The following is a 12,129-nucleotide window of genomic DNA, read 5'->3' as shown; positions in this document are numbered from 1 at the left end:
CAGACAGGTTCAGTGCAAACTTCTCCACCCCCTCCCCCCAAAAGAGCAAGTATCTATCCCGGCAGAGGGCTGCCTCCCAAACATCTCTGATGCTCAGGTGAAGGCTGCCCTCTCCAAAGCAAAAAACACTGCTTCCATGGGACCAGATGGCGTCCCAGGTTGCGTTCTACATGAACTCCAAGAGGAACTAATCCCTCAAATAAAACAGCTATACAATCTCAGCCTCACTACAGTATATGTGCCCACAGAATGGCATACAGCAACAGTTGTCCCACTCCACAAAGGTGGAACCTCTACGGACCCTGGAAACTATCGCCCCATAAGCCTGACTAGCTTAGTCTGCAAGGCTATGGAGAGGATCATCATGGAGCTCATAAACAAAGACATTGGGGACCTACAGACACTAGATCCTACCCAGTTCGGCTTTGTCAAGGGCAGATCCTGCCTTTTGAACCTGGTTGACTTCTTCAAAACAGTCACCAAAGCCATAGATGAAGGGAAGGTAGCCCACACAGCCTATCTGGACCTTGCAAAGGCATTTGACACAATACCCCACTCGGGCATCATAGATAAGCTATCCAGCTTAAATATAAACCCCTATGTCACAAGATGGGTCGCAAACTGGCTCAAAGACAGAACCCACAGAGTGAGAGTTGCTGGAGCCATGTCAGACTCGAAACCGGTCACAAGTGGCGTCCCACAGGGTTCTGTCCTGGGAACACTCTTGTTCGGTATATACTTTTCCGAGGTACAGGCAAACGTGGGAGGACTATGGCTCACCAAGTTCAGACGACTGCAAACTGGGCCATAATCGACTCTCAAGCTGACACAAACATCCTTCAAAAGGTCTCACAGAGACAGATAACTGGTGCCAGCGCCATGGTTTAAAGCTAAATGCCAAAAATGTATAGTCATACCCTTTGGCAAAACAATGTGCCCACAAATTACCACATAGGCGGAAACCCATTAAGTACAGAGAAAGTTATTAGGGACCTGGGGACCCAAGTTGATAGCAATCTCTCCTTTGAAAACCACATTGCCAAAGTGGTTAGAAAGACCTTCTACATAGCCCACCTCATCATGAAGGGTTTCACATCTAGATCAAGAGAGGTAATCGTGCCCCTTTATTCATCCCTCATCAGGCCCATCATAGAATACAATGCCTCTTTTGGGATGTACCTTACCCGACACCTGCAGCAATTAGAAAGACCCCAAAAGTATCTCACCAAGAGGATCAAGGGTCTCAAACAGATGCCATATGCTGCTCGGTTAAAAAACTCCAGCTCTACTCAGTTGCATACTGCCTACTTCGAAGCGATCTATGCCTGACATACAAAGCTATGTCAAATCCAGACTTAATGGACATGCTCCACCTCAGTAAATCTAAATCCCTTAGAGCCACATGCTCGAGGGACTTCAACCTCAGCACAGAAATAAATAGAACTTGCTGGAGGGACAGGTTCATAACCCAGAGGCTCCCTTCACTCTGGAATAGAATTCCAGTTCATGTGAGGCAGAGCACCTCACTGAATCTCTTCAAGAAGAATCTCGATAAGTGGATGGGGGATCGTAGGTTTGTCCCAGGGATTACTCCCGTGTCACTATTAGACAGAAGCACAGTAAACTAAACCTTAAAAAGGGCACAGTATACTCAAATCAAGGGGTGGCGTAAGCCATACAGAATCGGGCTAGGCTTATAATTGCCCCAGGGCAGATAGCCTAGTATGAACCTACTGTATACAGGACTCTCTACTGCTGTGTATTCTTTTTAAGGTACTTCTGATTACACATATAAACTTAACTAATAAATATGTCTACCATTCCTTTTCTATATAGCAAACAGACCATCCACTTATGACACTCGACACAAAGAAAGCTGCAGTTTTAAACATCGAATAAGTTAGCTATATAGTAAAGAATTTAGCAGAGGCCAGCCATACCATTTGAATGATTGCAAAATCCCAAGGAACAAAGCCATATAATTTCACACTTTTGTACTGATGTGGAGCAGGACTTCTGTTATTAACAGCTGTGTACACACGTGTTCAAATATCCAAACTTCCAACTACAGGAAGCTCCAATTATTAAAAGGCTGATATGATCAAAAAGACAGGAACACTCCACTATCTCAGAGGCTTTAACGTTTCCTGCTATTAAAGAGACCACTTCCTCTCATTTAAATCACATTACTTTCATTGTAAACACAAGGAAATACTGCTGCAGCTAATAAGCGCCATATCAACGTGCTGAGACTGCCAATATAACTCTGTCTGACAGCTCTGCTACAGTTTTCTGCAAGCCACTGCATATATAATGTTGTCATTTTCCCAAAATAAGCACAGGATTTAGTCCACACATACTTGGCATCCTGTACAGTCTGGCATGCAATGGCATTTCACACAGCAACAGTAAGAGGCATATAAAAGCACACACAAGTTTGCATACTAATTCCTAAAAACTTCAGAAACAAGTTAAATGAAACAATATTAAAGTTTAACATTCCTGTAATATACTCGGGTCCACCTGCTGTTGAAATGACACATTAGATTCAAACACGTGACAATGATGTCTCTAATTTCCTGGCTCATAGTCCCAACACAGCACAGCAAGAAAACTAATAAAAATTAAAAAAAAAATGAAGATTGAGGAACCCATAATAAAATTTAATGCAACTTTGTTCTGTGCTGAGAATTATTAACCTTTCATGTCAACAGCATTTTATTAAAGTGCTACTGGCATGAAAGCTTAACTGCTGGCAAGTAACATTTGAATAAATATTATTTTGGATTCCTTTTGTCTGCACCATTTATTTTTGTCGATTTATCGGTCTATACTGGCACAGTTTGCTGGGAGTCACTTATTTGTGAACTTAAATTAAGAATGCTACCAGCTGTTATCTGACAGTCAGCCAAAACCAGCCAACGATGTGTGTGCATATTTGTGCGTGTGTTGGGAGTGGAGGTGCGTCTGAGCTTTGCATTAGTGCCACGGACTGGGAAGTCACAAGCAGGAGCGCAGAGGCATGGGCCAGAAGTTAAGGGAGGAAAGGATGTTACTGATGGGCAACAATGCAACGAACCTGGAGTAAAGCAGTCTGATTCTAAAAAATAATACAATTATACAACTCCAGCATATTTATCCAGCAATCAGGCAACCATGTGCTTGTTACCACGCTAAATTTCCTTCAGAGTGAATACTCACATTAGAAAGTGCCATTCAGAAGTAGTCAAAAACAGAGGTTATACAAAAGTGATGGAAAAGGATGGTGTGGGACCAAGTGGAACAACTGATGAAGAAGCAAATTCAAGAAACATGCTAACAAAATGACCATTATCAGAAATAAAACAACAAGCTTTTAACTGCAACCTGTGCTTGCAAAGGGACTGCAGAAGAATCTAGATGGAACACCTGCTGTTCAAAGCAGCAATCCCCTCACCTGTATCCATGCACTGAAGCTATGTCCACTCATGTATCTGGCGCACTAAATGTATAGCTAGACATGAGAAGTGACTTCAGCTCATATAATTTACAGCTAAGTCAGCAGAAGTACTGCCCTGAAAAGTACAGTTTTGTACCTACCATAAATGTAGATGTCCGAACTGGATAGCATCTGCAGTCATAACAACTGGGTTGACCTGTCGTCAGGCAGCCCTTCGGTCGGCCGGATTCCAAAGTCTGGGTCTGGCTTCAGCTGATGTCGCACTTCACCCGACGTCATCTCTGCTGGTCTTCGGGTATAAAGGCATCAGCCGACGCCATTTTCCTCAGTGTTTCTTGCCCCAGATGCCAGTTGCCCTCTTGGAAGGCTAAATTTTGGATAAATGCCAATGTTTCCAAAAAGATAGAAGGCAAACACAAGAAATAAGCATGTATGTACATATATACAAACAAATACACCATAAGAGACTCCCCCCACCAGCTAACTATTAGGGGGGTAAATACCCTAGGAGTACCACAGAGGGAAGGAGGGAGGGTAATCCTGACTGCAGATGCTATCCAGTTCGGACATCTACATTTATGGTAGGTACAAAACTGTACTATGTCCTTCATGGATGCATCTGCAGTCATAACAACTGGGTAGAATACCATAGCCAACTAGGGGAGGAGGAAGAAGAAATTATGGTGTGGTTAGGATCCCTTGCAGTACAGCAGTGGCAAACCCTGCTCGGGATCTGGAATACAGAGGTAAATTATAATGCTTGGCAAATGTATGCACGGAGGTCCAAGTAGCCGCCTCAATAATGTCCTTGGTTGCCACTCCTCGTAAGAAGGCTGTGGTAGTGGCTGTTGCCCTTGTGGAATGAGGTCTTATGTTCTGTGGAATTGGTTTTCCATGGAAGGAGTAACAGAATCGTATGCAATTTCCTATCCATTTGGAGATTGTCTGTTTGGAAATTGCTTTTCCTTCTCTTCCTGTTGCATAGGCTACAAAAAGCTGGTCAGTTTTTCTGTTACTTTTGGTTCTGTCCAGGTAGTAGCGTAGCTGTCTATGTACATCCAAGGTATGCAGCATTCTTTCCCCTCTGTTTTGTGGGTTGGGGAAGAAGGTAGGTAGGTGGATTGCCTGGTTTAAAGACACTCTGGATACCACCTTAGGCATAAATGTAGGATTAGTTCTCATGGACACTCTATCTTGGTGGAAGATTAGGAAGGATTGTACTGCCATTAGGGCCTGAAGTTCAGAAACCCTCCTTGCTGAGGTTATTGCCAGTAGGAAAGCAGTTTTCCATGATAGATGCTGTAGGTCTGCTGTTGCTGCTGGTTCAAAAGGCGGGAGTGTCAATTTTTCTAGCACGAAGTTCAAGTCCCAAGCTGGCAGTGGTGGTTTCCTACGAGGTTTTACATTCTTGATCCCTCTGAGGAACTGCCTGAGTAGAGGATGTGAAAAGACCGGTGGATCAAAGCTGTATTCTGCTGAAATAGCTGATGCATGTATCTTGATGGAGGAATAGGACAGGCCTGTATGTAGAAGCTCTGCCAAATACTCCAGAATGTTAGCAATATCTATATTCGACACGTCTTTTCCTCTTTCAGCACTCCAAATGACAAACCTTTTCCATTTTCCTACATAGTTCCTTCTTGTTGAAGGTCTGCGGGCTTCAAGGATAATGTCTTTAACCCTTTGGGAAAGATCTGGATTAGTTGCTGCTATGTGATGTTCCATGCAATCAGTTGCAAGGTTTTTAGGTTTGGATGCATGATGCTGTAGTTGTTCTGAGTTAACATCAAAGGCATCAGGGGTATTGCCCACATTTTGTCCCGAGACATGCTCCTCAGCAATGGGTACCTGTGTTGTCTTGGCCAGTTCGGAGCTATCAGGATTATCCTTGGACGTTCCTCCTTGATTTTTAGTAATACCTTGTGTATCAAGGGAAGAGGTGGGAATGCATATGCTGTCAGACCTTTCCAGCTGAAGGAGAGCGAATCCACCTTCCATGCAAGTGGGTGGAATGTCCTTGTGTAGAATTTTTTGAGCTGGTGATTGAGAGGGGAAGCGAATAGATCTATCTGCGGCATTCCCCATTTCTTTGTGATGGTCTTGAAGATGTCCGGGTGTAGCATCCATTCGTGAGCATCCGAGGTGGTTCTGCTTAATATGTCTGCTAGAGTGTTCTCCTTTCCCGGTACAAACATTGCCTGTAACTGGATGTTGTAGCCGAGTGCCAGGTTCCAAAGGTCCAAAGCCATTCTGCATAGGGGGTATGAATGGGTGCCTCCCTGTTTGTTGATGTACCACATGACTGTGGTGTTGTCTGTCCTTATCATCAAATGGCCTTCTTTGAGAAATGGGCTGAATTTTTGGATTGCCAGTTTTACTGCCAGCATTTCTTTTGGTTGATGTGCAGGTGTAGCTGGTCCTGAGTCCACAATCCCTGTACACATTTGTCCAGCATGTGAGCCCCCCATCCTAGGTCTGAGGCGTCTGTTGTGATGGTTTGGCTTGCTCGAAGGTTGTGAAAGGGTAGGCCTGGATTTGTCTGGCATGCTTGAGCCCACCATAGGAACTCCTGTTTTAGGCATGGGATTAGTGGTATTTCTGCTTCTAGGCTGTGCCTGTGTTGGGACCATAAATTCTTTAGGTACCACTGTAGTTTTCTCATATGTAGTCTGGCATGTGGGACCAAGATTATGCATGATGCCATGAAGCCCAAGGCCTGCAGAACTTTTCTTGCTGTTAGCTTGTTCTGTTTTGTTAGTGCCAAGAAGTAAAGAGGGAGTTCTTTTTGTTTTTCTGCAGTTAGGAATGCCATTTGTTTTACTGTGTCCAATTCAGCCCAAGAATGTCCTTGTTTGGGATGGTATCAGTCTTGACTTTTGAAAATTGACTGTGTATCCCAGGGCTTGTAGCAAGTAAATGACCCTTTGCAAATCTGTTGTCAGCTTGCTTTTGTTGTCCGCTTGTATCAGGCAGTCGTCCAGGTATGGATAAATTTGGATTCCTGTAGTCTGCAGTGGGCGATTACTGATGCCAGGCATTTTGTGAATACTCTGGGCGCAGTAGATAAGCCAAAGGGCAATGCTGAGAATTGATAATGCTCTGATCCTGCAAGAAATCTGAGGTATCTTCTGCAATTTGGTCGAATGGGGACGTGCAGGTATGCCTCCTTGAGATCTAGAGTTACCAGCCAACACTCCTTGCCCAGCATGGGAAGAAGTTGCTGTAGGGTCAGCATTTTGAATTTTGGGACAATGATGTATGTGTTTAAGATGGACAGGTCGAGAATAGGTCTCCAACTTTTTTCTTTTCTTGGAACTAAGAATAGTCTGGAGTAGAATCCTTTGCCTTGTTCTGTTATTGGTACTCTTTCCACAGCTCTCATGTTTGTTAATTGCATTATCTGCTGTAGAGCTTCTATTTTTTGATTTGGAGGCAGGTTTGGCATTCCTCTTTTGACTGGTAAAGTGTGGAAGTGGAACCGGTAACCTTGGTCTATGGTTTGCAAAATCCACTTGTCTTTTGTGACATAGTGCCAATTTTTTGAAAATAAGGCTAATTTTCCGCCTAATGGTGCTGCTATTTGTTCCCTGGTAGGCGGAGTTAGAGTCAAGTCATTGTGATTGTCCTGTTGCAGTGGCAGTGGCTGTGTCTGTGCCTCTGTTATTACCTTGCCACTGTCGTCCTCTGTAGGCACCCCCTCTGGATTGATTTCTGCCTCTGGAACGTCTATTCCTGCCCCTTTGGGATCTTGTGGAGTCAGGAAAGGACCAATTTTTGGCAGGCCAGTTCCTGCTAAACCTTGGGGGCTGAACCTGTAAGAAATCTTTCACCGTTTGTACAGATTTTGCCTTTTCTTCCATTTTCTTCATTACCTGCTGGGCAGGTGTACCAAACAAACTGGCCTTATCCATAGGAGCATCTAATAGTTTAGCTTTAAAATGATCCGGTAAGGCCTGTTCCTTCAACCATGCATGTCTTCTTATCACTGTGCCAGTCATGGCTGATCTAAATGAAGCCTCCAGTGCATCATAGCCACATTTTAAAGAATGGTTACTAACCTGTTGTATGTTATTTACCATTTCTAATACATATTTCTTATCTATAGAGTCATCAGAGGATAGCTTTTTAATTAACTGATCAAGCATAAACTCTTGGTATTGTATCATGTGAAACTGACAGTTTAAGGCTCTAGCTGAGAGAGTAGCAGAGGTGTAAACTTTTTTGCCCCATCTGTCTAAAGACCTGGATTCCCTTTCAGAAGGAATAGGATTTTTTGCTGTGGTCGAGACTACTGCCTTAGGCCCCTGGGATATAGTTTCGGGGTCTGCCAGTGGGGCCTTGTATAGGTGGTGATGAGTGTCTGGTACCCTGTAAAATCTATCTGGTTTGGCTGGGGCTGGAGGTAAGGAATCAGGTGCAGTGCAGACATCATTAAATGCATCGTCCACAACAGAAAGGACAGGAGGTATAGCTAAGGGCCTATGTTGTGGTAAGTGCAGAAAAGTCCTAAGTCTTTTTCTGGAATCTGAGAAATCCTGTTGTTGCCATTGGAATTGTTCTCTCATGGCATGTAAGGTTTCCCCAAAGGAGAATTCCTCTGGTGGAGAGGCAGCTGGAATGGATTCTTCAGCATCGGAGTCTTCATAATTGGAAAAAGGAGCCTCTGGCTGGTCTGCAATATCTGAGTCATCGCAGAATCATCAGAGGTGACAGGCTCGGGGGGCTCTGCTCTAGGTCTCTTTTCTGGGGGTAGAGAGGCCCTGTCTGGGTGAGATTGAGATCCCCTAATTAAGGATATTAAATCTTGTGCCAGAGTAAGCATTTGTGAACTAGAAGTGGGCCTGGTTGAGGGGGGTTTAACAGGCACTGATGTAGTAGATTTGGCTGCTTTAGCCCTGGCAAAGGCCTTAATAGACATGGCTGCAGGAGGCCTAGCAGCACCACGTGCTGGGGTAGAGACATCCAAAGGGATGGTGTCTGATAAGTCACTAGTAACCACAGTTGTAGGTATAATTTCTGAGGCTGTTTCAAGTAACGTGGCAGAAACATCAGTAGTAGTCATTGATTCGGCTGTATTTTGATCAGTTTTCTCGGTTTCGGCCGAAACCGAGACACTCGCGGTTTGTTTAACCGTGGTTTCGGCCGAAACCGCGGACCGCGAGTGTCAGTCTTTTTCTTTGCGTTTTTTAACAATTTGGGTAGTCGGAGGATCCGACGGCATAATGTACGCAAAATCTGAGCCGAAAAACTGTTCAGCAAACTCCGACCGACGCCTAAGCGTTCGTCGGTTGAAGGAAGCACAGGCCGAACAGGCTGCTACGTCGTGGTCTGGGCCTAGACAAGGCAAACAGTAAGAGTGGAAATCTTTATGAGGTATTTGTTTCCCACAAGTTAAACAGTTATTGACTTTTTCTGACATCGGCTGAGGCAAGAAAGAGTCCCCAACAGGGTACTTAGCTTTTATAAGTCTTCGAAGTAGTATTCGGTAGTAGTAATCTCTGGATCTGACCGACCGGCACTTGCGAACAGCTTCTGCTTCGGGCGCCACGCGGCAAGAAAGACTGGGGAAAATGGCGTCGGCTGATGCTTTTATACCCGAAGACCAGCAGAGATGACGTTGGGTGAAGTGCGACATCAGCCGAAGCCGGACCCAGACTTTGGAATCCGGCCGACCGAAGGGCTGCCTGACGACAGGACAACCCAGTTGTTATGACTGCAGATGCATCCATGAAGGACATGCACTCATTCAACTTCTGAAATTAAAGTTTTATGGTACAAGGTTACAGCAGTCTCAGCTCAATTCAAAGGATATCGCAGAAGAAAAAAAAAAAGCTTCTAATGGAACGGCAGTTACTGATGATGATGGTGCATGAATGCATATAAAGATAGGCCAAGCTTCTAGCACTATGCAGGAAAAGCAGGTGTCTAAAGACAGGCCAAGCTTCTAGCAGTATGCAGGAAAGGCAGGTGTCTGAAGATAGGTGCAAGTAGAGGGTGGTGGACCTCTTAAGTGGTGGCAAGTCAGGTCTGGGGAGAAGAGTGTTAAGTGAAGCTCCAAGGCACAGGCATCAAGTTCTGAACCATATTCATTACATTTTTTCCCAAACATTAACCAAATCTTTATTCTGTGACACACAATATACCAAAACAAACACATTGCTATGACGGCTGAAATAGAACACCATACCATTTCATAGGTACAATATATCTAATTCTGCAAGGGGATATAATAATAACCATCACACACAAAGTCCATGGGTACACAATCAAATAATGAGTCAACTACACAATTACAAAATATTATGAAGACTGGTTAATCATTAAAAATGCTCTAGAAGTGAATCTGATAATGAAATGCACCTTCTTATCGCTAAAGAAAGATGAATGCTGCTCCTTAACTAATCTAGCTTCTTAACAGGTAAAATGGCTGTCGGCATGAAAACTCAGTGCTGTTACTCTGCCATTCAGTCAAAATGTAGAAATTAGACAATGTGACAGTCATTTGTATTAATATACGTTAGCTGTGCTTTTTATAAATGGTTTCAAATCACCAAATAAATGTGGAACTGAAACCTGATTGCTCGTCTTTTATGTTGGAAAACAATTGGGTACTGACCTGTGGGAACGTGGGCTAATTTATTAGCTAGGCTTATAAGGGCCTCAGGGCTAGTAGCCTAGTAACTTGCTATGATCCTAAGATCCTAAAAAGATATGCAAACTGAATAAAAGAACAATGTTAACGCTTCTTTAGTACAAATACAGCCACAAGACAAACCACGTTGGTGCAAAATGTCAGCATTTCAATTAAGCCATAAAACAAATGTGCACATGTAACATAAAATACGTGACATTCTGTGAATGGTAAACAGAAGTTTTTGAAGCGATGGGCACTTGTCCCACACTCTGTGATGACCAACTCTGATGTCACACTACCATGGAGTAAAGCTGGCTTGGCTGGAAAACCAACTATTTACTCCATCACCAAGACACTGTCTCTTTGAACTTGTATGCATAGTGAGATTGAGAGTAGGGTACGAGAGAGCTGGGGTAATGTCACAGCACCCCCCAGCATAAACACACTGTTTTATAAACTTTTAATTTTTAGAACATTTGAGATTATTAGTGTCTGGTAAATATCCTGTTTGTTTCGACTCCTGTTGCACTACTAAAACATTATAGAAATGTTAGGCAGCAGAGAGGCATGTACCCGAAGTCCACATTTGTGTGCCATTACTCAACGATTTAATGTAGAAAATAGTTACTGAAAGCTGCAAAAAACTGTCTGTTCAGACTGCATTTACATGCTACTGAAAACAGGGATATGTGAACCCTATTCAGACTCCAGTACTGAACTTGTTTCCTTGGCATGGGGAATTTAAAAGTAAAATTGGATACTCTCCCTTGTGTCTATGCAGACGGAGTGTTAACACAGCAAGTTAATACAGCAAAATAGCTGGAAATTTCACAGCATGCTAATGCCACAAAAGCTAACCACTTAAACCCTTACTAATGGAGGTTGCTGCATACAATACAGGGTTAATACCAGTCTCAAAAATCAGACTTCCTTGTAATAGATATTTCAGCCCATATGCTCAGGAAAGCAATGAATCATTTCCAGCAGGGGAAAAAAAAACAGACGGATCTCATCTTGGCTACAACTAGTCTAACATGAATGGTAATCAGCAGCTGAAAACGGAAGATAAGCTACTTGTTAAATATGAACAGTAAAAAAAATGCGCATCGACTGAGTTCACTACATCAACCTAGATGCTTTGAAAACGAGAGAGAGAGAGAGCCTTTATCAAACTTGCAGTTTTCTGCATCAGTGCTCTTCTATAATGAGTAGTTCAATGAAGGACTAGAGGTATGTGGCCGCTGGCTACGGCTTATATTTCTTGTACAGAGTTTTATTTACAAATCTGAACTATACTGCTTGGTTCAACCTTCTCACATTTGTATGATGCAGCCTGAAGCTAAGCATCAAGGAAAAAAAGACCGTTTTTTAAACAACCAGAAATACTTGCAAAGCAATTAAAAAACGTTCAAGAAAGATAAGATTATGGACTGAATGTTGACACAACCTTAATGGAAGTGCTTGACATTTCTGTAAGCTTCAGGGTACGTACAGTATTATGAAGGTTTGGAACTGTACTTTTCATTCAGTAGCCTGATGATCGTCTCTAGATTCATCATTAAGTACGCACGAGTCAACTCCAGTAGTTCCAATAAATCAAAAAGACTGTTTTTAAGTACAGCAGTGAAAGTTTATGAAAAATAATCTTCTCAAGTGAACCAATTGTAAAAGCCAGAGTTAAGTGACAAGTCATTATGAGAGTAAAGGTTTGAGAGAGAACCATGAACAAGGTGTGGAACATTTGAGTGATGCTTAACAGGTTTCCTATCTGCAGTAAAAGCACTGTCATCATTGTCTCCTGTACTACACATGAGTGCCACCTCCCATTTTTCCTTGCTCAGGTGTAAAACTGCAATCGGTTTGAGCCCTCCTAATTGTTTTCTCTACAGAAATAAAAAGAGGTAAGACTAGAAGAGTAATCTTACATGATGTTATGAGACTTAAATGCAAAATCCAAAAGGGGGGGGGGTCAACATCTCCTTCAGAAGTCTATGTTGAACAACTACTGTTATTAGGCATACCGAGAAGGCTGAAACACAGAAATTTGTGAAATCTC

The sequence above is a fragment of the Protopterus annectens genome, chromosome 3.part1 (assembly GCF_019279795.1).
Source record: "Protopterus annectens isolate FY-2018-M chromosome 3.part1, PAN1.0, whole genome shotgun sequence".
NCBI lineage: Eukaryota > Metazoa > Chordata > Ceratodontiformes > Protopteridae > Protopterus > Protopterus annectens.
The sequence above is the reverse complement of the archived record's forward strand: the minus strand, read 5'-3'. Positions refer to the sequence as shown.